Source organism: Ambystoma mexicanum, chromosome 6p (assembly GCF_040938575.1).
Source record: "Ambystoma mexicanum isolate Mex_15411 chromosome 6p, UKY_AmexF1_1, whole genome shotgun sequence".
NCBI lineage: Eukaryota > Metazoa > Chordata > Amphibia > Caudata > Ambystomatidae > Ambystoma > Ambystoma mexicanum.
The window spans coordinates 637,552,055-637,576,207 of NC_090935.1; the positions used below are offsets into that span (position 1 = coordinate 637,552,055).

The 24,153-nt window shown below is 43.1% G+C and overlaps 1 protein-coding gene across 4 annotated transcripts in view; it reads right to left on the reverse strand.

The window, feature by feature from the left end:
- Nucleotides 1-24,153, reverse strand: part of ARHGEF28 (Rho guanine nucleotide exchange factor 28) — a 1,591,074-nt gene that overhangs the window by 1,315,497 nt on the left and 251,424 nt on the right. For all 4 annotated transcript variants that reach the window (XM_069627491.1, XM_069627492.1, XM_069627490.1 and 1 more), the window contains exon 2: nt 20,321-20,386. The gene's annotated coding sequence lies outside the window, so the exon portion shown is untranslated. The remainder of the gene's footprint in view (nt 1-20,320; nt 20,387-24,153) is intronic.

Sequence of the window (24,153 nt, forward strand, 5' to 3'; positions counted from 1 at the left end):
GATCTGGGCTGGACATGCGTCCCCTTGGCAGTTGGAAGGTTTTAAGTTGCAGATCATTTTTTCAACTTCCATAACAGAGAGCTGTGTGAAGCTGAATGGCGCCGGGGAGTCAGGAGTGGTTATTTTAGGTGGCAGGGAGTTGCTGAATGTAGGAGTGTGGAGGGAGTTTTGTTTGGCGTTAATTTTGGATTGCAGTGTGGTTATTTTGTTGAGAAGTGCGTTTTGTATATTGTTGCACCAAGTGCTGTCTTTGGTACACACGTCAAGGACAGGGGAGGGGGATTCTAATTCTTTGAAACATGTTTATGCACAGCCATTGTGGCAGTCCTGAAAACCTGATTAATCTTCATTCAGTTCAAGATCTCATAGTGCCAAAGAGGTGGAGGAGCCACGCAAGGAGAGAACCAAATGCGAGTCTGGCCTTCAACCTTTCAAGCATCTTGCCCACAACTAGTCCCGCTGGAACCATTTAGAGGAAAACTCAAAGGTCTCCAAAACTTTGAGATCTTTTGCAGATTCGACTGAAAATGTCGGATAGGTCGAGGAATTATGGTTCTTGTAGGAAGAGCCCTGCGAATGAGGAGAGTCTACCATCTCTTGCAAGGCCACAAAACACACCCTGGTGCCCATGAAGGGTTGAGCAGGTCCTTGGCAAGGTGGTGAGGCATGTTCTAGAGCACTCCTATTTGTCGCATTAGTGAGCTTGCTAGTGCTTGAATACAAAAGAAATATTTTTCCAGCATGAGTGCACCCTCACTCTCATGCTCAGCCAGCCATTCAGGCCACTAGAATGGATTTGCTGATTTGCTGCACCTCCCACACCTTGGAATCCATGTCCAGTGAAGGACAGAAACCTGAGACTTGGCTCCCGGTTCTTACCCCCCAGGACATCCAACAAAAAACACTCCCCTTACTCTTATCCTAATCAACCACAGGCCAGCCCCATGCACAACATGAACAACACCCAAAAAACACCCATTAGCATAGTTGAACACCCTCTGATCAGAGGCGCTCTCATCAATGCTCGGTCGCTGGTCGCCCGTGCGCTTGACATTTTAGACCTTATCTCCACTAACAACCTTCAATTTCTGGCAGCAGGCCCAGCTCTGTCCCTTGCCATCCCAGAGGGTTACTCGATATAAGGAACGACAGGGATTCAGGCAAAGCAGGAGGAGTATCGAAGAACAGAAGAGAGCTTCAGTGGCCACTGCTTGCTTAATGAGTATTAGTTAACGTTTTAGCAAGGTGATGTATATCAATATCAGAGTTTTCTGTGGGGTGCAGTCCACTGTGGAGTGCCACCGTGCAGGGCCTAAACAATTGTAGAAATGAAAAAGAGACATAGGCTATTAACATTCGATGTGGGCGGCGCACTCGTTTTACCCACTTAAGGGTAGTTTACTTGGTTGAGGTATGTTCAATTGTAGCTTGCCATTAAATAATCACTTGACGCTCTTCTTGATAGTGAAGTAAATTCTGCTTATATCTCACTTCAATGTGAGTAATTTTCAGCTTGTTTCAAGGCAAACTTGTTACAAGACTAACAAATGATATGGCCAATACATTTCGGATCCTAGATCCTTCATCGGAGCCTTAATTCATCATACTTACACAGCAAAACAACAGTACACAATACATGTAAATATTTATACAGGGTACCCACGACATAATACACACAAACACATGAGAAATAATGGTCAAGAGATAAGAGAAAACCATGAGAGCAAAAAACAGGTAGGTGAGTGAGTTCAATTCAAGAACATTACAATCTATTGACGTTCATTTCATACAGAAGGGATCATTTTCAATATGATATAGCAAATGTATTTACCTCCAGCTAAGTCACCAAATGAGAACACTTGTATGATGCACAATACAGCAGTGAAAGAGCCTAGGAAGCATGTGCTTAAATATTCTTAATGTTATTTTCCTCGTTGATGTTATTCTTTGTAAAAGAAATGATTAACCATCTAATCATCTCACGACTTTTGGAACCCTTAGTTTAAGACACAAGTAATAAACACAGCGTTTGTACCTCAGTTGCACACGTTTCTTGTATTCCAGTTGCACCTTTACATGTTGTTAATCGACATGGACACGATTCATACTCTATTATAATATATCATAATATGCTCAAGCAGCGTGTGCACACTCCATAATATGTGGCACACTACGTCCTGATACAGATACACATAGCTTGCCTAAGATATTGCCCACACAAAGATGGCCAACCGCTAACGTGGACAGCGGCCATCTTGCATATATATCCTCGTTTATATATGTTGCCAAGGCAACACATAACTGTTTCGAACACCGCAGACGAATGCCAGCGTTCGGCTGGACAGTGAGCGAGCGCATTACTCGCTTTAGAGGTGAGGATCCATCCATTATGGCTGTGATCTACAATGTCATCCTTTGACCCATCAGCTAACACATCACATGCTTTGATTGTAGATCATAATTTCGGGCGCTATTTTTGAGGCAGACTATAACGCGGCTAATGGTTAGTGACATTCCCTGCTCTTGAGCAGTTTATCACGGGAATACACGGCATCACAGTGAGCATCAGTCACACTAGTCACGATGTAACAAAGCACTGTCCTGATTAATATTTAACAAGAGAATAACGCCACGCAAACACAGCACGGTGGGATAACATACTACAGAACACATATTGTTCAAATAAGCTAAATGGAATTACGTTGTATAACTAGGCACCTATGACGCATTGGATAACAATTTAAAGAGGTGACATGCATGAGTGCATGCAAAACCAAGCATGATTAATCTATGCAACTGCATGAAACGAAGGTCAATACATTGTAATGTTCTTGAATTGAACTCACTTATATACCCGTTTTTTGCTCTAATGCTTTTCTCTTATCTCTCCTGACCATTATTTCTCATGTGTTTGTGTGCACTATGTCGTGGGTACCCTTATAAATATTTACGTGTATTGTGTACTGTTGTTTTGCTGTGTAAAGATGATGAATTAAGGCCCCGATGAAGGATCTAGGATCCGAAAATGCATTGGCCATATAATTTGTTATCCTTGTAACACGTTTGCCTTGAAACAAGCTGAAAATTACTCACATTGAAGTGAGATATAAACAGAATTTCTGTCACTATCAAGAAGAGCGTCAAGTGATTATTTAATGTTAAGCTACAATTGAACATACCTCAACTAAGTAAACTACTGGGTAACACAGGTGTGCAGCCCACACAGAAGGCTAATAGCCTAGGTCTCTTTTTCATTTCTACAAAGGAGGAGGAGTAGCCATTATTGCCAAAACCTCCCTTGGCCTCAGAGAGACCCCCTCGTCCAGCTTCCGTTCCGCTGAACTTCTGTCGTTTAAGTTCCAACTCCCTGCAGCACAAACTATTCTTATACACCTTATTTATAGGCCACCAGGCCCCATCTCCTCATTTGAGGAAGAGATATCCGACATCCTGACTAATAACACCAAGACAGGATCACAAATCATCCTACTTGGGGATTTAAACCTAGGCCTAGGCGAACGCAATGACGCTAATGCGCTATCCCTGGAAAACACTATGGGCCTCATTACGACCCTGGCGCTAATGGGTTAATGGCGCCGTAAAAAGCTGCGGCGCCGTTAACCCATTAGCACCTGATTACGAGGTCCCTTTGCCGGACCCGACCTTAATGGCTGGTCTACACCAGCCGTTAAAGTAGGGACCCGCAAAGGGACCTTGGTGCTAAGTACGGTACTGCAATTTGCGGTACCGTACTTAGCACCTTCCCCATTCCCATTGAGCCCTATGGGGCAAAAATGGGAATGGGGAAGGGCCATGGAGGAAGGGGGAATTACCACCCCGCCAACCTTGTAATGGGGTGGTAATTCCCCCTTTCTCCATGGCGGAGTCGGTAAGTTACCGGCATGGACCATGGTGCTATTAGCACCATGGTTTCTGCCTGGGTCGTAATGAGGCCCTATCTCCCAACCAGGGTTCAAGCATAGGGTTACTGCCCCTACTCACCACAAAGGCAGAACCCTGGATTGGCTGGCGGATCACAACTGCTCCACCTCCATCCTTAAAACAAACCAATCGCCTGGTCACCACGTCATCTCCTTCTCCATCCAAGGGAAGGTGCAGCCAAACACCTTACAAGCTATTATCCCGCAAAACCTCTCCAGGAATAACCGCAACATCACTATGCAAAGCCTCCGCCCACTAATCCACAATATCCTTGCTCCTGCAATCTATTCCAACTTAGATGTGGATAAACTTGCTGACATCTATAACAAAACACTTGAATCAGCAGTAGATATAATCGCTCCCATCAAACTTACCAAAGCTAAACCGGCAGCCCACTTGAACAAAAGGTTTACTCCTGAGCTTAAAATCCTTCGGAACGCCAAACGAGCGGCATTAGCCATCTGGAGGAAAACACCTAACCCGGACAACAAAGCACTATTCACGGTAGCGGCCACTTCCTACAAAACTTCTATCCTCAGGGCCAAAAAAGAGACCTATGACAACAGAATTGACAATGCTAAATCAAGAACAAAAGAGCTCTTCATTATCCTCAGGGAACTCGAGTCCCCCTCCCCAACTACAGAAACCTGCGTGAAAGATGCAGACTGGTGCGAGAGAAACCAAAAAGCTTTGGCAGACAAAATTGCCATGCTACAATCTAGAATCAAACAGAAAAAGACTAGCCGAGCCAAAAAAGCAAACTCTCCACTACCATTCACTTCTAAAATTCCAACCTGACCTTCCTTCTCTTTCGCCCCTGTCACAACGAAAGAAGTGGAAAGCATCATCAAAGGCCTCAAGCCCTCCAGATGCCAAGGGGACTCCTGCCCAGCCTCCATCATTCTGGAAGGCGCCAATGATCTGGCCCCTTTCATAACAGCCCTAATTAACGCCTCCTTCCAAACGAGCTCAGTCCCTAGTAGCCTTAAGAAGGAGTGGGTCATGCCCTTTCTAAAAAAAAAAAAAAAACAGACCCTAACTACCCCACTAATTATAGTTCAATCATCACTGTCCCCTACATCCTAAATATCTTAGACAGAGTGGCCTACTTGGAAATCCAGAAGCACCTAGAAGAGAATTACCTTTTGGGCCTAGACAATCTGGCTTCAGGCCAAGGCACGGAACCGAGACAAACCCTTCTGGACTTAAAAAGTCAGATGGACGAGACAAAGGACAAAGGCAATCTAGCCATTCTGCTGCTGCTTGACTTCTTCGCAGCCTTCGACCTCGTTGACCACCAGATCCTCTTGGAACATCTGATGGCTTCAGCTGCATTCTCCAGTCAGGCGACCGCCTGGGTCCAATCCTTCCTAGCCAACCAAACCGCCTGGGTCTTTTTGCCGGGGGCTTCAGCCAAACCCCATCCCCATCCTCTGTGGCATCCCACAAGGTTTGTGCGTTTCGCTGCCCTTATACAATATCTTCACAAAGCTATTGTTCGACCGCCTAGATAACCTGGGTGTCACATACACAAACTATGCTGACGATACGCAGGTTCTCATCACCCTATCAGGTTGCTATGAAGAGGACTCCATGCGGATTAACAACCTCTACCTGGAGATCCAAGCCTGGATGGCAGAACACGGCTTATACATCAACGACGAGACAACTGAGCTCCTTCTCGTCAGCTCCCAACCACAGCTAAACAAACTGGACCCCTGTTACGCTTCTATCAACATAGATGGTAACCTAATCACAGTGGTCAAAGAAATCAAAACCTTAGGGGTTTATTTGGATTCCACACTCTCGCTCAAAAACCAAGTAAATGCCACAGCTTCCTCCACGGCTTACACAAATAAGCTCATCAATGCCTGCAAATCCTTCCTCTCGCCTTCCAGCTGCATTACCCTAGCCAGAGCGCTAGTGCTCTCAAAAATTGACTACTGCAATACGTGGTTCCTCTGCATCTCAGAGCGCAATTTGAACAAATTGCAGGTGCTGCAGAATAACACCCTCAGAGCGGCTCCGAGTATCCCACGACACTCTCACATCTCCAGCCTCAGACAAGAGGCCCATTGGCTCCCTGTAAGAGACAAAATCGCCCTTAAATCCCTTGTTATCATCCACAAATGCCTCTCTAACGACGCCCCCAAGTACCTGGTAGACAAGTTCAACAAACATATCAGCCAGACCAACCAGAACATTGTATTCTCACTGTTTATCCATCCCCAAATCTTCCTTAAAAAAAGCAGGCGGCTCCAGCTTCCCAGTCCTAGTTGCCAAGCAATGGAACGCTATACCTGTGAACCTTAGAGCAGAACCATCCTTTTGGACCTTCAGAGCAAAAACTAAGTCCTTGCTTGCCAACAAGAACTCTCCCACTGTCTGACATACTAACCATTATCTCACCACTGTATTTTTTCTGGTGTCTGCCCTTCGACCACCATGTAACCCGGTCATTTGCACTTACTGTTATTATCTTGTATGTCTATAATCTGTTGTAACCTGCTCTAAGTCTCTGGCGCCCAGTTACCTCAGGGTTTGGCGCGCGGTATAAATAAAGAAACTAAACTAAACTAAACTAAACACGCTCATGTAAGAAACAGAAAACGTACTTTTGCTATTTCCCGTGCAAGCTGGACCACTCACAATGGAAAAATAGAAATACCTTCCAATTTCCAATAAAAGGTTGTTGCACTCACACTAACTCTCGGGTAGAACTGAGAAAAAGCACTAGTAGCGTTAATGTTAGAATCCTGGGCCATGGATTCCAATGGAAATCATCAGTACGTGAGGTTTTGTATAATATTGCTCTATGTAAATGATTCTGAAATTGTCAATGCTGGTGATCTGATAAAGTGTGTAAAAACTCTTTTTTTGCTGCATCCTTCCTAACCCCATTCCCCTGGTGGATCAGCCCCAAGGTCGCACACCATACTTGGGAGACTTGTGATCCATGGATTGGTCTAGTGCTGTTCCTATTAAAACTAAGGTAAGCAGACATTTGAAACGAAGGGCATTCCAATTTGATTGAGTAGCATTAACAAAACAATGGAGATACCCATTAATTGGTTAACCCTCTGCATCTGGTTATTCGTTTGTGTGTGGTATGCAGAGGAGATGGTCTTTTTAGTCTTATAGACAGGACCCAAAAATGATGTTGGGAAGAAGACCATTAAAGTGCTATTGCACAATAAGAAACAAACACACTTGCATGATCCGCTTGACACAAGGCCTAGTAGGACTGTTTTTGTTTCATCCCTGTCCCCCCCCCCCCTCTTTTGTATTGTTGCGCCTTGAAACACCTTTTGCTGTATAGGCGCATTATGAATACACAATATATAAAAATAAATAAATAATCAGGCCATCTAAGAAAATATTTCCACTATAACTATGGTACAACGTCCTTTTATTGCGGGATGTTTTTCGAGGGTTTTTTTACCGTGAATATTTTAACGAAAAAACCCATCAAATTTTTTAGGGGGGGTAAGAAAATTATGTATATGGGGGTGTGGGTGTTTGGGAATAGATAAAAAATTAAAGGGAATGCAGGGCTTCGGGGGGACACCCCCCAAAAATAATTCTAAAAAAAATTCAATGTGTTTTTTCAATAAAATATTCACGGTAAAAAAAACACGAAAAAACATCCCGGGATGAAATGACATGGAACCATAACTATAACTCTAACAGAAGTACCCTCTCACATAAATTGTATACTGTGGCTTCAGTGTGATATATTGTATTATGGTCTTAACTAAACTGGCTATTAATACCAAGACTTATTTGAGGTAGAAAATGGACAGGACCTGACAATGGCAGCGGGCAAAGTGGGCCATCAAAAAGATAATAAACTAGCTCCAAGTAGCGTTAACTCTTCTATGCCCAGCAACACCAATATCATGGTGCATATTTAGGGGTGTTACCGGTAATCCCTTGATCCAACCAATACACTCCACACTTCTTTGCGCAGGCGAACAGACATTAGATACGACTTCATAATCCAAACATGAGGCCTTTTAACCCTCACAAGAGAAAAGCATGGTAAGCCAACAATAGGGTCTGTAGTGTTATTCTCTGAGATGAAGCTGCATCTCGGATAGCGAAGCATGTATCGCCTAGACGACAGATCTGATGTAACATTGCTAAAACCTAGAAGATAATTAGGTATTCCGGTTTCCAGTTAAAACGTGAAAACATTGGAAGAATACCTCTGGAATTGCTTATAGAAATGAATCCTGGCAACACAGAAAAACAGTATCTCGGAGGCACGGCCTTGTGAAGCCGCTTTACTCCTGATAAACTATGAGCTAAGGTCGAAAGCAGAAGTTCTTTGGTCTTTTGTCATTTGAGTCTTCTTTGTCTGGTAATTGCTTTTGATCAAGTCATATTTTGTTGTACATGCTTGGGCATGTAGGCCCATATTTATTATCAAAATTAAAACAAGCAGAACTACAATTCCCAGAATTCAAATGTTGAGGTTCAAGTAGGAAAGGCCTGATGATGGTTCTTTTCCTCTAAATGCTACGCTTCTGGTTTGGTTATCATGTTTCAACCATTTTCATGGAGATGAGGGAATGTGACATGTCAAGTACTCCTATGCTAGTGATGATGGTTGGTCTGGTCCTTTATTTTACTTTAAATGTGTATGCTTGCTTTTACTGCAGAAATGTGGAGAAGAAATACAATAACTACATAAGGTTTCCCTTGTTGTAGTGATCAAGGCACTTTGAAGTGAAGATGGCAGTACAAGAAATAAAGGCATTCTCTGGTTTCTTTGAATTGCCAAGAGCAATAACCGTGAAGGGCACCCAATTAGTAAAAGCACAGAGGACCGAAATATGTTGTGTTGTGTTGGAATAGTATCACCAAGGCAGGAATCACCATGGCAGCAGACCCAGATCGATTAACTGAATGATGGTACACATGGTGTTATTGTTAAAGGAAGGATTCTGTCTTTAGAAGACAAGAAACACTTCAGATACGAGGGAGAGAAACAACCATTAAATAATAATTTAAGTAATAGATGGACACAAACATTCATCCTTTTCAACTGCACACAATCCTGTTTGGATGAAATAAGTTGAATGGGCATCACACACATTGTGAATGTCTTTGATATGATATGATAGGTTATTTATAATGCGCTTAATACCCAGAGGTTTCTAAGCGCAGACCCGGGATTCGAACCTGTGTTGCTCCGTGTGGTCTTGCTTCCAAGGCGAACACGTTGCCCTTAAGCTATCGTCCTGAAAAATGGAAATATGTTTTAATTGTAGATAAATATGAATGCATTGAAGGTATCTTTTCGATGGTACTACCAAAAGTTAAAGATTCAGCAATAGTTGCTATCTCAGAGCTCTGAGCGGCATGCAGTATACCAATAGCCAAATGTCCAAGACAGGAAGAGACCCCATAAGTATTCATCAGGTGGGAGGCCTTCCCTCTTGGAACCCAGCACTCTCTATTATACTATATGACACTGGCAAACAACGGACATGTTTTTAACGTTTTGCTGACAATTGATTCACAAAAAGTAATTCCAACACTTCTTGTACATGATGTCAAATTTTATACATCGAAGGATATTAAAGTGGGATATCTATCGTCTAAATAGACCATCACGGATACCTTAAAACAACCAACTATATTTAATCCTCGAAGGTCTGAAAATTACCCAGGGTAAGACATTTACCAAAAAGCCCTACACAACATTTATAAGGTCCAAATGGTGCTCTAACATTGCTCTTTCACTAAACAGTAGATCATACATGCAGAAGGTGAAAAGCCCAGCGCAAATCTAACTTCGTAAAAATGGTTGCTCCTTGAACAGAATCCAGTAAGACAATAATCAAATGTAAGGAATAACAATGTTCTATAATTATATAATTCAACCAACTGCAATTATCATAGGAGCACAATTGCAATGTCTTTTTTAGGGTACGAAAAATAATGAAATCCCACCAGAGGTTTAGGAGTAACGATGCTTTCATTACACAAATGCTCCTTCAGATAATCCTTTTAAGTCTCCTGCTCCTTTGAAAATTATGACTTTGTCCAAATAGAACACCACATCATTTGCACAATCGTACTTCCGCAGAGGACTGTTTACTGACAGGTTTTGCAATGCTGAGGCAGGACTACTGAGCCATTTGCAGTTGTCATTTGCATCAAGTGACTATTATTGGAGGCCTTGGTGTAGCCTGTGTGCGGTCACAGACTCACTAGAAAAGTGAGACCATGGTTGTGGGGAATCCAGGAGGGCTATGTCCAGTTAATATCTGGCCCACCCAGATTGGCCCATTCTCACAATCCGACTTGGTGGTTGAGAACCTGGGGGTCCTGCTGGACACATGCCTGACCATGGAATGCCAAGTACCATTTTACCCTTTCTCAACTTTTATTGCAAGATTACACTAGATAGGGTGCTGTCCCTCCTAGACTATTCAAACTCATCGATATTGGCCTACCCAAATACTTGATCCGTTGGATTGCTAGGGTTTATAATGTGTCATCCTGGCTTCCTGTTTCTTCTGAAGCTTTGATGCCACAATCATAATACACTAGCTCATTGTGCACCCACTAGCTCTCTCTGGAAAGCAGCGAGAAGGTTGGGATACTCTGCCTTCTTCACAAAGCACGGATGAGAATCGGCTGCTATTCATGCAGGAGAAATCTAGAAAATACATACGTTACCAGGCTTTGCACAAAGGCGAGTCCCATCTTTTCTATGTTGCTAATACTAGATACATGAGAAATGATGATCAGAGTATCTCTGTGAATGCCGTTTATCTTTGGAACTCTTTACTGTCTCCTTTGAGATTGATAGAACACCACTACCAATTTCGCGAAACACAAAAAAAACCGCCATTTAATCAGATGGTTTTTGTACTAGGAAGCTGCCTCAGCGGTGTCAGTGTGGTTTCTAAAATACATATGTATTTGTTTATTTATGTTTACATTTATTAAGTACACAACACCCGGGGCATCGAGGCACTGTTACAACCAAGTACTTTTACATAAAAGAATGGTGTACGACAAGAACACACAAATATCCACCATCAGAAAAACGATTGTTCCAAAAAGAAGACCCCATAACGACTAGACATGTTTTCTAGTGTATGTAGGAGTTAGGCCTAATTACAAACCTCAGATAAAAAGAAAATAGTACCTATACCACAAAAAATTGCATGTCCACGCATACTTGATATACTGAGTCCTGAATCGCCAACTGAAGGCAATGGTCACCACCAATTATCGCTTTCCTCAACAGAGATTCTTGATCTCATTTCCCAAGAAGTCACAATCCTTACAAGATGCTGCTTTTGTCTCCAAAATAAATATATAACCCAATCCATCCCCAGTGTTTGCTCTTTTCTTCAGAAAGTGAATGAAGGTCTGAACCAATCAGTATAGTCTTTTCCCAATTGGGAAGATTGTGCAGAATAAAAACAGGGTCTAACTTCTTTGTAAGTAGTCCTTGCGAAGAGAATTATCTTCCAGAATTCCATTTCTTCTGTCTTTCTTTCCTCTAGTCCAGAATCAGAAAATTCATTTGAAGTACCAACCCTATGACTTGTCTATGGAACAGGTTTTATTGTGTGCTTTCTACCCCTTGGTCTGACCAGCCAAAGTTTTTATCCTAGTAAATTATACTCATTGTCTCCTGTTGCAAGTTGCACAAGAGTTCTTCATCAGGTCACTCCATATCTGGCCAACCAAACATCTGGCAATAAAAATGCCACAAAGAGTATGCAACTGTTATGGACAAACTCATCAGATGCCAAGTCAACACCTAACTTAGAGCATAGCCAATCAGATTACCCTTAATAAATGCAATTTTGGACTTGTCAGACACAACATTCTATGCACGGAATGTAAAATGTACCACGCAAGTCTCAAGGTATGTCTCAAGGTATGTTTTTGTGGATGATTGTGGTCAGGTTGAAAAATGCCCTAGTTCTTGAGACTCTGATCGTCTGCTCTGAGAATTAAAACTGTGTTTTTCATCTCCTGTAATTATACAATACTTTAAGGAAAAATGTGCTTGCTGGCATCGCAAACTGTCTCGGACTGGACGCACCAGAATCACTTTCTTATTTCTTGTTCAGAGAAAAGTATAGAATATCTGTCCGACCTCCTCTGGTAACACAACCGAAAATAACAAAATGGCAAGTTAAGGTGGGTGGAGAGTGAAAGGCTAAAAATAACTTCTTATTAATGGTATCTGGCTGCAGTGCCGGAAACCAAGGGATCCGAAACCAGGTGATAAGGCAGCAGAATGCAATAAAGTGCCACGCATCTCCATCATGACACCGACCAGCTATATATCTTGACATGCTCATGAGGAAGGAACAGGACATACATAACTTATCCATATTTATGCTGTTGATTTTAAACAATGAGGAGCAGGCACTACTCTCTCTGGATAATCATGGCGTGTCGGGTATAACGGTGGCTGGACATGCCCGCCGGAAGTGAAATGGGCCAAAGATGAGGAGCTGAACTCTAAGCCGGGGATGTCTGAGGCCACCATAGAGCTTATTGAAAACATTAGCATGGTGGGGATCTCCGACCAGGCAGTCGTGGGTCAGTTTGCCCACCTGATTAGAAGTACCCTACATCTACGGTATGAAAGCATGCAGCCCTACCAGAGGAATGGTATGATGGGGAATGTAGTGCAGCCCTGCTAAAGATAGTTTCTTACCTGGCAGACAAGGACCCCTGTGGTAAAGCCCCGTCTCCTTGCCTGGAGAGCAACCTACAAAAGCCTAGGGATGGAAACGAAAGACGCTTTCATAAAATCAAAATGGGACAACCTCCTTACAGCCTTTGAGAGGGGCGATAGCACAACCTTTTGGAAAGAAGTTTCTGGCAAGGAGGTCAATGGGGATGTAGCACTCCATTGTAGTATAAGTGCAGACGCTTGGCACAAGCATTTTCCAAACAGGGTCTAACATGGGGACATTTGAAGACGAGAGCTATAATCAAAGGACTGCCTTTCAACTTAATCTGAGCGAGATGTACGATGCCTTACAGTCCCAAAAAGGAGGAAAGGCACCCGGACCTGATAAAATACCCACTGACCTTTATAAAGATGAACTTTCAATCTTGGCTCCAGTTCTGTGGTGCCTCTTTAATATGACAATAAATCAAAATACTGTACCCGTATCATTGCACAACGTGGACATCGTTCCAGTATATAGAAAAGGAGGAAGGGACCATCCACGCAAATACCTCCCAGTATCTCTATTGGACGACTCAGGAAACATATTCACCAAGGCCGTCATGAAACACCTGCAAGAGTGGGCAGACGTCAAAGGGGTTATTAACAACCTACGAGCTGGCTTTCCAAGGTTAAAAGCACTCTGGACTGTTTCTCCTAGTTCAGAAATATATAATGTTAAGGAAAGTTAAATTGTATGCTATCTTTGTCGATCTCCAGACAGCGTTCGATGAGGCTATTATGGCAGGTTCTTAAGAGGAAAGCACCCTCCTGGTATCTATAGCTCAGGCTCTGTATTCTGATAATGAGGCGGTGGTACGCCATGGTTCTGCGTCCTCGCTCTGCTTTTATTTTGTTTCTATGTTGATGAAGTTATTTTGCAACTGTTGTTAAATTGCTTATATCCTCCAAAAATGGGTAACGATAGATACCCTGCATTTTTCTTTGCAAACGATACAGTTCTCTTGTCTACTTCCCCTATGGGCTTTAAATCCAATAAGGAATGCTTCTTGGGCAAATGCAAGGAGCTGGATCGGTAAACATAGGAAAAACAAAGACCCTGGTCTTCAGTCCCAGATTCACCAAACGACAAGAATTAGCAATCAGTGTAGATGGCTGCAGGCTGGAGCAAGTCCCTTTTTTATGATTATTTTAGGGATAGATTTGAAGAGAGTGGCTACTGGACTGACCACCACGTAGACAAAGCCCGTAAGAATCTGGAAAAGTACAGTGGAGCGGTTAGAAACTTTGTTAACAGGCATGGTAGGGGTGCAGTCTCTCCAGCACTTGAAATTGACAAAGAACTGCAATAAATATCAGCCTTGTATGGTGCAGAACTTTGGGGTTATGTAAATGTAAATGGCCTATTAACAGCAGAACATAAATTCCTCAAAAATATACTTATGCTGCTGCAGGGCTATCCGAAAGCATTAACTCATATATAGACAGACATATTATCCATCATGAGGCTGGTGATGTAGTGGATTAGACTGTGGAGTACCCCAGGCCTTGCAAGATATTAGGAGATGTGAATCCATTTTATGGAACTGGAGGGAGGGGCAATCACTGCCTTGGTTAGAACATGTGAAGAGAACTCTCCTTGTTCTGGACGAGAGTAGCCTATGGGTCAACTCATCCTCCAATAAAGAAATCCACAATTGAGGGAATTAGAAAGCAGCAAGTCATAGGGGGTCATTACGTGTTTGGAAGTAGCCATGGTGCTAATAGCCCCATGGCTGCCTCCAAACCCGTGTCCGGGTCCGTGGTGTCGGAATGGGGACTTACCGGGACATTCCGACCTTTGGGGACCCGGTAAGTCCCCATTCCAAAAACCATTCCCTAGTCTCATTCGAGCCCCCATAAGGCTCAATGGGAATGGGGAAGGAGCTAATAACGGGCCCGCAAATAGCGGGTCCGTTATTAGCTCCTTGGTACCTTAGCGGGACCCGCTAAGGGACCTCAGAATGCGGCAGTAGGGGGTTAACGGCACTGGCATCCTTACCGGTGCCGTTAACCCCTTACCGCCACACTCGGAATGAGGCCCACAGAGTGGGGTTAGGAGCAGGATACCTCGCAACCAAAACAGAATATGGATTTGAGAGGTACCTTGATTTCATGACTCCACCATATGCACGGGCACTCTATCTGGTGTCCATGATGAGCACGTTTAGGGAGCTCCATTCACTAGGTCACGGGAGTCTTGATTCAGGCATCAGCCCACTCTGTGGAAGGGATGAGGAGACAGTAGTCCATTTTATGCTACTTTGTGACAGCTTGAAAGCCCTGAGAGTCATTTACCGGAAACCAATTCTTAAGTCTACACACAGTCGCTCTACTTTGGAAGCAATGGACTATTGTAAATCTACATCTGATATGAATGTTGTGCATTTGTGATCAAATACATCCACAATGCTTGGCTCTACAGGATTAAGATGTTAAAAATGGTATTACCCCAAAATAATGTAATAAGAATGCTTAACGCATGATTTTTGTGCATTCGGAATAGTTGAAAATGGCGAATCCCAAAATGACGGACTAGGTGAGCGGGGGCTACAGGGGTGTCCCCTGCACACCTAGTCCAGCATTATGAGCTTCAGGGGCTGCGGAGGTGCCCCCCGCATACATTAAATGCACAGCGGGGGCAAAAGAACAGAATCCCAAAAGCTCGAGTTTCAAAATGCGACCACGTCAGCTTTGCAATTTTGAAACTCGGGCTTTTCGGAATTCGTTTTTTTAACTTAGATAGTTAAAAACACCCGAAAGTGGGGCGTTGTGATAGATATGCGTCATCTAACCCTAATGAATTAGACTGTAATATGACCATGCTTTAGACATGGGTAATTTGGTTGAAACCACCTTACCCATCATGGCTGAATATTTAAAAATCTCAAGTAGTTGTTTTTCCCCTAGGTACAGAAGGAGTAAGGTTGTATGAAGCATTCTATTACTGTAAATTGAGGGCTCGGTCTTTATATTTATTTTATTGTTTTTACAAACATATGTCGTACTGATTTTAAAGTATCAAATTGTTTTACTAGGATGTAACATTCATTATTATGTTATATTTTATGCATATGTTGCCTAAAGACTGACGTCGAATAAAGGTGCTTTTGAAAGAGGGTCATATAATGCATTGGCATTATGCGCCTGGATGCCCCAGGGTCTAGCGGTGCGCTATATAAATAATAAACTAAACTAAACTGTCTTTATGTGGTTATGATATGATAGGTCAATTATAACGCGCTTAATACTCAGAGGTTTCTAAGCGACAACCCGGGGTTGGAACCTGTTGTGCTCCATGTCGTCTTGCTTCCAAGACGAGCACGTTGCCCCTGAGCTATCCTCTCGAGACATTAAATTCTTTCCCCACTGGGGAACTATGGGGATGAGACAGAAGTGCCCGCTACCATCCAGAATGTGCAGATTCAGATGTTTAAATGGTGATATAGAAACTCTGAGACATTTATACATTGAATGCACTAATGTAGCTTCCATTCAGAGAAAGCACTTTTTGAAATATGTTCACCGAGATAATTCAATGATAGCGGAATAGTTCTGGTTTAGGATACTTAACCGGACCAATAACATCTTGTCTATTTTAGCCATTAGGCTTATTCGGCAACTGTTAGAGGGGGCATCCGAACGTGATTGGTGGGACCTCGATGCAGGTAAAAAAAAAACTGAAGGGAGCATTACTAGTCCCATGTGAAGGTCTTTTGCACTGAAATGTATATCACTGTTTTTAAATTGTATGTAGAGGTTTAAGGGTGAAATGTGACTATTGTGACACAGGTATATACAATGAGGTGTTTTGCTTATCCTTCTTTTCTTTTAAAAATGATAAATAGTTAGAATGGATTTAATCAAATATTCCATTTTTTGTGAAGGTTTGCATCAAAATCATATACAATAAAAAAAAAAAGAAAATGATCCTAAGAAAAGCAAGGGCCGTTAACTAGATGTCAAGTGATGTAACAGCAGGTGTGTACCATGCAGTTTCAACCTGTAAGGGGATTAGCAGCTGGCTAACAGCCCAGGTGCAAGTCTGGAAAGAGTGTTCCTGCAGCCTACGCAGTAGAACCGGATCGAATATAAGCTGCTAACAGGAATAACAACACAGTAAAACATGGCCGCTGGTAGGAAAGAGACTGCTTCTTACTGCAGTGCTAGGAGAGACAAACAAGTGAGAGAGGATGACCAAATGTAGCAGCTGGGGGAAGTTCCACAGGAAAAGGATGGATGGGGGTACTTCCCAAGTTATGGGCGCAGTGAGCCCTGGCACCGAGAGCTGATGTTCAGTACACCGCTGGCTCCTAAAAGTCTGCAGTGCTATTCAAGCGCTTAAAGGCCGTATTCGAAGCAACCTGATTAAATGATAAGATCGTGGGATCTAGTTTCTAGTTCTATACATAATAATAATAATAATAATAATAATAATAATAATAATAATAATAATAATAATAATAAGCTTTTTTGTGTGTGCCATACCCTTAAAAATTAACATTGTTCCTTCTCCCGGGAAGCCTACTATGGGCCTCATTACGAGTTTGGAGGCAGCCATGGAGCTGTTAGCTATTAGCTCCATGGCTGCCTCCAAACCGGGCTCCATTACCGGGTTCCTGCAATGGGGACTTACGGGTCATTCCGACATAGGAGGACCCGGTAAATCCTCCTTGCAGGAACCATTCCCCATTCCCATTTGAGCCCCCATATGGCTCAATGGGAATGGGGAGGGAGGTAACAACGGGCACGTTACAAGTGTCCCGTTGTTACCTCCCTCTTCCGCTTGCGGGACACGGAAAAGACGTCTGGTTTTACCAGACGTCTGATCCGGGTCCCGCAAAGGGAACCTTGTAATAGGCGCTCCCGTAATGAAGGGGGCCGGTCCCGTACCTGCCCCCTTCATTACGGGAGTGCCAGGGTCGTAATGAAGCCCTATGTCTGCAGAACAACCCAATTAATTGTTTTTGCAAACGCTTAATAAAAAATAATCTTCAATGTTTCAATGTGTACACAAAAAGGACACATGTGTTTTTCAAATTCCCAATGTTTTCAGTACTTGGGAAGGTTCGGGTCGAGCAATTTAACAACTTTGGACGCATTCTAATGTCTTGCAGTATTATTTTTAGAAGTTTGCAACACCAGGATGCTGGCATTTGCGACACAATTACTTCATCTGGTGTATTTTAGATTTCTATCTCTTCCTTCAGGGTACTGGTAAGTAATCTGCTACTGTCTTATTTATATGCCTGGAATAAACTGGGCCTATCCCAGTATCATACAGGAGGCACCTGTGCACGGCCTACTAGAATTCCACCTCTATGGGATGCATTTTCTGATTTAGCACATCACCTGTTCATCACTTCTCTCTCTCCTTCCATGTTCCTCTGAAAATTGTTTTTGTTGTTCAGGTGACTACATAGTTTGGAAAAAAGTACATTCGGCTGTACCCTCTGTCTCCTTGCCCCGCATGACTCCATTTCTTCTTCACTCACCTTCCTTGGCTGGCTTCCCTTTCACTCCCAACTTAAATTTCATTTCCTCTGCCTAATCTTTAAATCCCTCCACGATCTAGCTCCCCCTTATCTCTCCTCTCTCTTCTTTTTCTATACTCCTTCCCGCTCCCTTCGTTCAGCTGATCACTTCCTTCTCACCATCCCTCCTCCCCCATGTGCCTCCTCCCGCTTCCGCTCCCTTGCCCCCTCGACTGGAACTCCTTACCTCTCTCAATCCGCTCTATACCTACCTTTACCTCCTTCTGCACTTCCCTGAAATCTCTCCTTCTCCATTCCCCACCATGAATCCTACCCCACCTCTTTCTCTCCCCATCCCTTGAATCTTCCCTATGATCCTCACTGCCCTCCCCCTTCCCCTTATCCTGCCTCATTTTCGCCCTTAAACCCCTTCCCCTTCCCTATTCCCCCACAGATTAATTGCTCTACCTACTGTTTTTATTGGTTTGATTCATGATTGTTTATTGCTTCTACTGTTATAATGTTCTATATATTATGTTGTTATAATGTAAAGTGCTTTGGATGAAAGTGCTATATAAACAAATAAATACAAATACAAAATACAAATCTTTCCTTTTAAGACAACCAGTTATTTTAACATGCCACAGGTTACTGGCAATAGTGAACCACAGCAGTAAACTAATGGTTTCGTCTTCTGGTCTTTATCCAGCAAAACATTAGCACATGTTTTTGTGACGCATCTTTTTTATTTATAAGACTGGGTTACACATCTGTTCCATGTCTCTGACATATTCCTAAAATTCAGTGCACATGCAGAATCTGAAAATATGCCAGTGAAGAGTCGCCTTATTGTGTGGTTTCTGCTCATTGCTGGATGCGTTAAACGTTATTTACTATCTATCACCCACTTAACCACCTTCTCATGCCCTGCTGTACCTGGGCAGGACATCCATAAACTCGGACACGGTTTATGTGTTTGGAGACTACTACCCTGGTGAGCAGGCACAGTATGAAAAATCAGACAATAATAATAATGGTATTTATTGAGTGCAGACTTAGTTTCGGATAGAAGTGGAGCATTTTACGCTGAGGAAAGCAGAAATACAAGTGAGCAGGGAGCTAACAGCGGGGGAGAGTGAGGGTCAGCCGTTTGGCAGCAGGGGAATCTATAAGCAACTAGGGGAGAGAACAGGTGGAAGCAGACCGCCTAGTCTGAGGTTGGGTGGGGGAGTGGACGGTGATTGGGGCTGAGTATTAGGGAGGAGCCATTCCTTGAAGAGGAGGGTCTTGAGCTCTGGCCTGCTCTGGCACCTGTCCTGCTTGCACAGGGCATGTCAGCATGCCTATCAATGTATTTCTCAATCCTGAGTGCTATCTCTTTGAGGGTGAACAGAAGCTATGCAGTCCCCTAGCCATAAGCACAGCGTTTCAGAGCAGCCTTTTGGCTAAATAAAAGTGGCATGCACCACTGACAGCTATCATATACATGTTGATTCTACTTTCTTTATCACAAATTGTCTGGGTGGGGTTTTTCTGCTCTTCCAGTCTATAAAAAAATAGTACTGAGGTGTAGATGAATTAGGCAACATCTAAAACACACACTTGGGATGTGCTGTTATGTTGTATGATGGAAGAAGTTGCATGCATCGTTTATTAGTGAAACTCTATTATATTCTGTCATCCTTTCTATTAAGATAATACGCAGTACATTGTGCGAATATAAAGCAGACAGTCAATTACAAATCTCATTATGTATCAAATGGAGGAAAGAGCTAACATATGTCAGCAAACTACAGTAAGTGTTTGCTGCACTGGGCCACACATCATGGCAGAAAATGATGGCTGAGGGGCAACAAGAAGGTGGAATTTCTCCACGGACATAAGTACCTCTGTAAGCCCGCAGGGATGACGTAGAAATCCACTAGACAGACTTTGGGGGCCAAGGACGGGTGTCAAACACTTGGAACGAAATATGGATTGAGTAGTCCTTCGAAAGCATGCCCAAACATTGCCAACCGTAGGACCATCAAACAAAGAAAAATTATTTAAGGCTCTCTGAACTTTATATGGTGCAGTATGAAAACACATTAAGATACCCTGTGTGTACTAATTAATTATTTACAATGCAACAACCTTCTAATTATTTAATTATGTGTATTTACAAATAATTGTTTGGACTCACCTGTCTTGAAAATGCACAAATCCAGTTCGATACTCTGAGAAATCTAGATTCTTTACACAAATTTGTCTGTGAATAAAAATACATTTATCGTTATCTTGTGTTCACTTATTTTTCCCAATTCTAAATGAACTTGTGTTCTTTAGATACATTTTAATTGAAGTTTTCTCATTATAGTCAGTATTTAAAATATCTGCCAGACATCACACACATATCACTAGTGACAGCGGAAATCAAACCTCTCAGAGGATAAGTGGGATAAGGATCAGACTGTCAGAAAAGAAGCAAAGGCATTTACACGTGTATTGGTGGGTGTGGTGGTAGGCCTGCAATACAGGGCGTACAGAAGGTGAGTTTGATTGGATGGGTTGGTGGATGGTTTGGCAGATGGATGAGTATATGGGTTAATATATTGCTTTCTTTTATTTCCTTGTGTGACACGTTTTAAGTGATCTATAGAGTAAGCTACAATCAAAAGGGCTGTCAGGCATTAGTAGCCAGGATACCATCAACAATGAACGGCTGGCACTACTTCCTACCCACACATTGATTTTGCGGCTGTCTTTGATGAAAGGGAGACTGAACAGCTGCCACCACATCGTCCATATGACTGCCCTTTTGACCTGATTCTAGGTGCTAAAGTACCCAGCAGTCATGTATATGCATTGACCCAAAACTAGGATAACGTTGTGAAAGAGTATCTGACAGGAGGACTGTAAAACAGATTTATACCAGATTTGCGATCTCCACAGGCTTCCCCAATGCTTTTTCTAACTAAAAAGGAGGGGATCTATTCCTGTGTAAAGACTACAGACAGCTAAACTCCAGTACCATAAATAATTGATATGCTCTGCCACTGATATCAGTATTACTGGACCACCTGACCTCAGCAGTTATCTATACCAAATTGGATCTACGGGTTGCCTACAACCTGGTTAGAATAAGGGAGGGCAATGAATGGAAAACAGCCTTTAAGACTAGGCATGATCCCTATGTATACTTGGTGATGCCCTTTGGCCATGTAATGCCCCAGTCACATTCCAGAACTTTATGAACGATATTTGTACAGACATACTCAACCAACATGTGCTCATATATTTGGACAACAACTTCAACTATTCGCCCTCTTTAGAACAAAATATTTTACATGTCAAGCCAGTTCTCTTACGGCTAAAGGAGAATTGTCTTTTCACCAAACTAGGGAAGTATGTCTTTAATTCAGCCCAGGGGGATTTTTGGGGTTTTGTCCTTACTCGGAGAGGAGTTCAGATGAGCACCTCAAAGGTGAATGCAGTTCTGGATTGGCCATTCCCCAAATCCATTAAGGTGCTGCAATCATTTCTTAGGTTTGCCAACTTTTATCAGAGTTTTATTTGTGTGTTTTCCTATAATTCCACTCCACTCACTAAACACACCCAAGACACAATTGGTGTGCAAGTACAATTCGTGTGCCTTGCAGCTGCATAAAAATCATTTGATACTTTGAAGGAGGCCTTCATTACTGTGCCTGTTCTTCAACATCCGGACCCACAACTCCCGTTTGTTGCGGAAGCAGATGCTTTGGCCATGGCATTGGGGGCTATTTTGTGTCAGTGTTGACCTTCAACACAGATTCTACATCCAGTGGCTTTTTTTCCTGAAAGCAAACCTGGGTGAGCAGCGATATACAGTTACTGAAAGGGAGCTCCTGGCTCTCAGGGCTGCATTTAAAGAGTGCAATCATTACCTCCCACAACACCCGGAACTGGTAGTCACTGATTATTGCATCCTTAAGGCACTGTCATCCCTGAAATGTACCAGTGCCATACAAGCCATGTGGCATTCGTTCTTTGCATGATCAATGTTACCTATCGTCCTGGAATCCAGCACGACAAAGCTGATTCCTTATCTGGACAGTCTTCAACACAGAACCCCATAAGGAAGATTTCTCCATCATGCCATTACATAAGGCGATTTTTATTTTGTACTTTACTCCTTCCCATCCGTCAGTGTATCCGAACCTATCCTGAGGAAAAAATAGATCATCAGGCATTAATCACTGAGCCTGCTGTACATCCTTACCGACCACGGTCAAACGCTGGCCCTCCAGGGATATCATGATGCCAAGATTTGAGGGCATCCTGGACAAAGGAAGACACTAGATCTACACCGTTTGACGGTGTTGGTGGCCTTCAATGACAAGAGATATCATGGACTACATTTTAAAGTGTTCTGTCTGTATACAAGAAAAGAGGGACACTGGTAAACCAAAAGGCCTGTTACAGTTGATGCCTGTGCCCCATAAACCGTGTTTCATGATCTCGATGGATTTCATAGTACATCTCCCTCTTCTAGGAGGGCATGATGCCATCTATCTCATGATTGACTCTTTTTTCTAAAATGGCACGTTTTATTCCGTGCCAAGGGATTCCCACTTCTGCTACTTTGGTTAAGTGTTTTTTCTCAGCTTTTTTGTTATTATGGTCTGCATTCCATCATTGTTGCGGATCAGGGGACGCAATTCACGTCCCAGTGTTGGTGCTCCATGACTTCCTTAATGGGGATCGAAACCCATTACTCCTCAGCATGCTATCCCCAAATGGATGGTCAGATAGAGAGGATTAATGTCACACTGGAACAGTATTTGCACTATTTATCTTTATAGCACCAGGGGACCTGGCTACCTATGTTGCGTTATGCACAATTTAATTACGACAATTTAATCCATAGCTCTTTTGTATGTACCTTGTTTTATGCTGTATATGGAAAACACCTGCGGGCAATGCCTCTGCTCGACCCAGCACCCACTGCTGTCGCAGTAGTGTAACACTGTGTAGCTCATGTAATACAGACTCAGGACATCCAAGAACAATTGTTGGATGCCAAACGAATTGCTATGTGCTTTGCTTACTCGCATTGGTCTCAACTCCAGTGCACCAGGTGGGTTCCATAGTTTGGCTAGCCACCAAGCATCTCCGTATTCTGAAGAAGCAGAAGCTGCTCCCCAGTATGTCGGCCCGTAGAAAGTAATCACTGTTATCAACCCTGTCACAGTACGCTTGCAACTGCCTACAACATGGAAAGTGCGTGCGATAGTCCATGTTAGTCTTTTAAAACCTCATGTTCAGAATACCTGTATCCTGAGCAAATCAAAGCCCCTCGCGGTCAAGGAGGAAGTGGAATAGGAAGTACAGGTTATATTGGGTTTCCAAGAGGCATTGAGGCACTAGATGCTATTTTTCTGAATGCAAAGGGTATGTTCCGGAAGATCTGTCATGGGAACCCGTACACAACATCCATGCACCTGACCTCATCCATGCATACCATAAGCGCAACCTGACTTCCTCCACTGAAATGTGGGCATTGCAGGAGGGTCCTGTCAGTTACGAGTCCCGAATCCTGAGATGACAGGTTCCCCGACGCGTACCATCTTGAAAAATCCCCTGGCTCCTGTCCCAACGTGAGGAACAACGCTCTGGAATTACATCTCCCATGAGGAAGAGAGCATGGCAGACGTGCACAGTGACGTCATCCCACATGCAACATGTATCCCGAGAAACATCAGAGGCCTGCGTTTCATCAGTTAAAGTCTGGGCAGTGCAGGATCTCAACGCTTCTCAAAGATATTAAGTTGATATTTTGAGCACCGTTCTTCGATTATTGCTTTACTGTGCCTGCTTCCTGACCTTGCGTCTCGATTCCCCCAGTCTTGGTTCCTTCGTGTCTCCCAATTGTGTACTCAGTCCTGGCCTGTTGACTGACCGTGTTTCTGGATTCTCCCTGGCTTTGTTGAAAAACGGTATTTGCCTGAGCGTGTTTCTTTTATTTTGTTTTCTCTTCTTTCTAATTGGATCCTG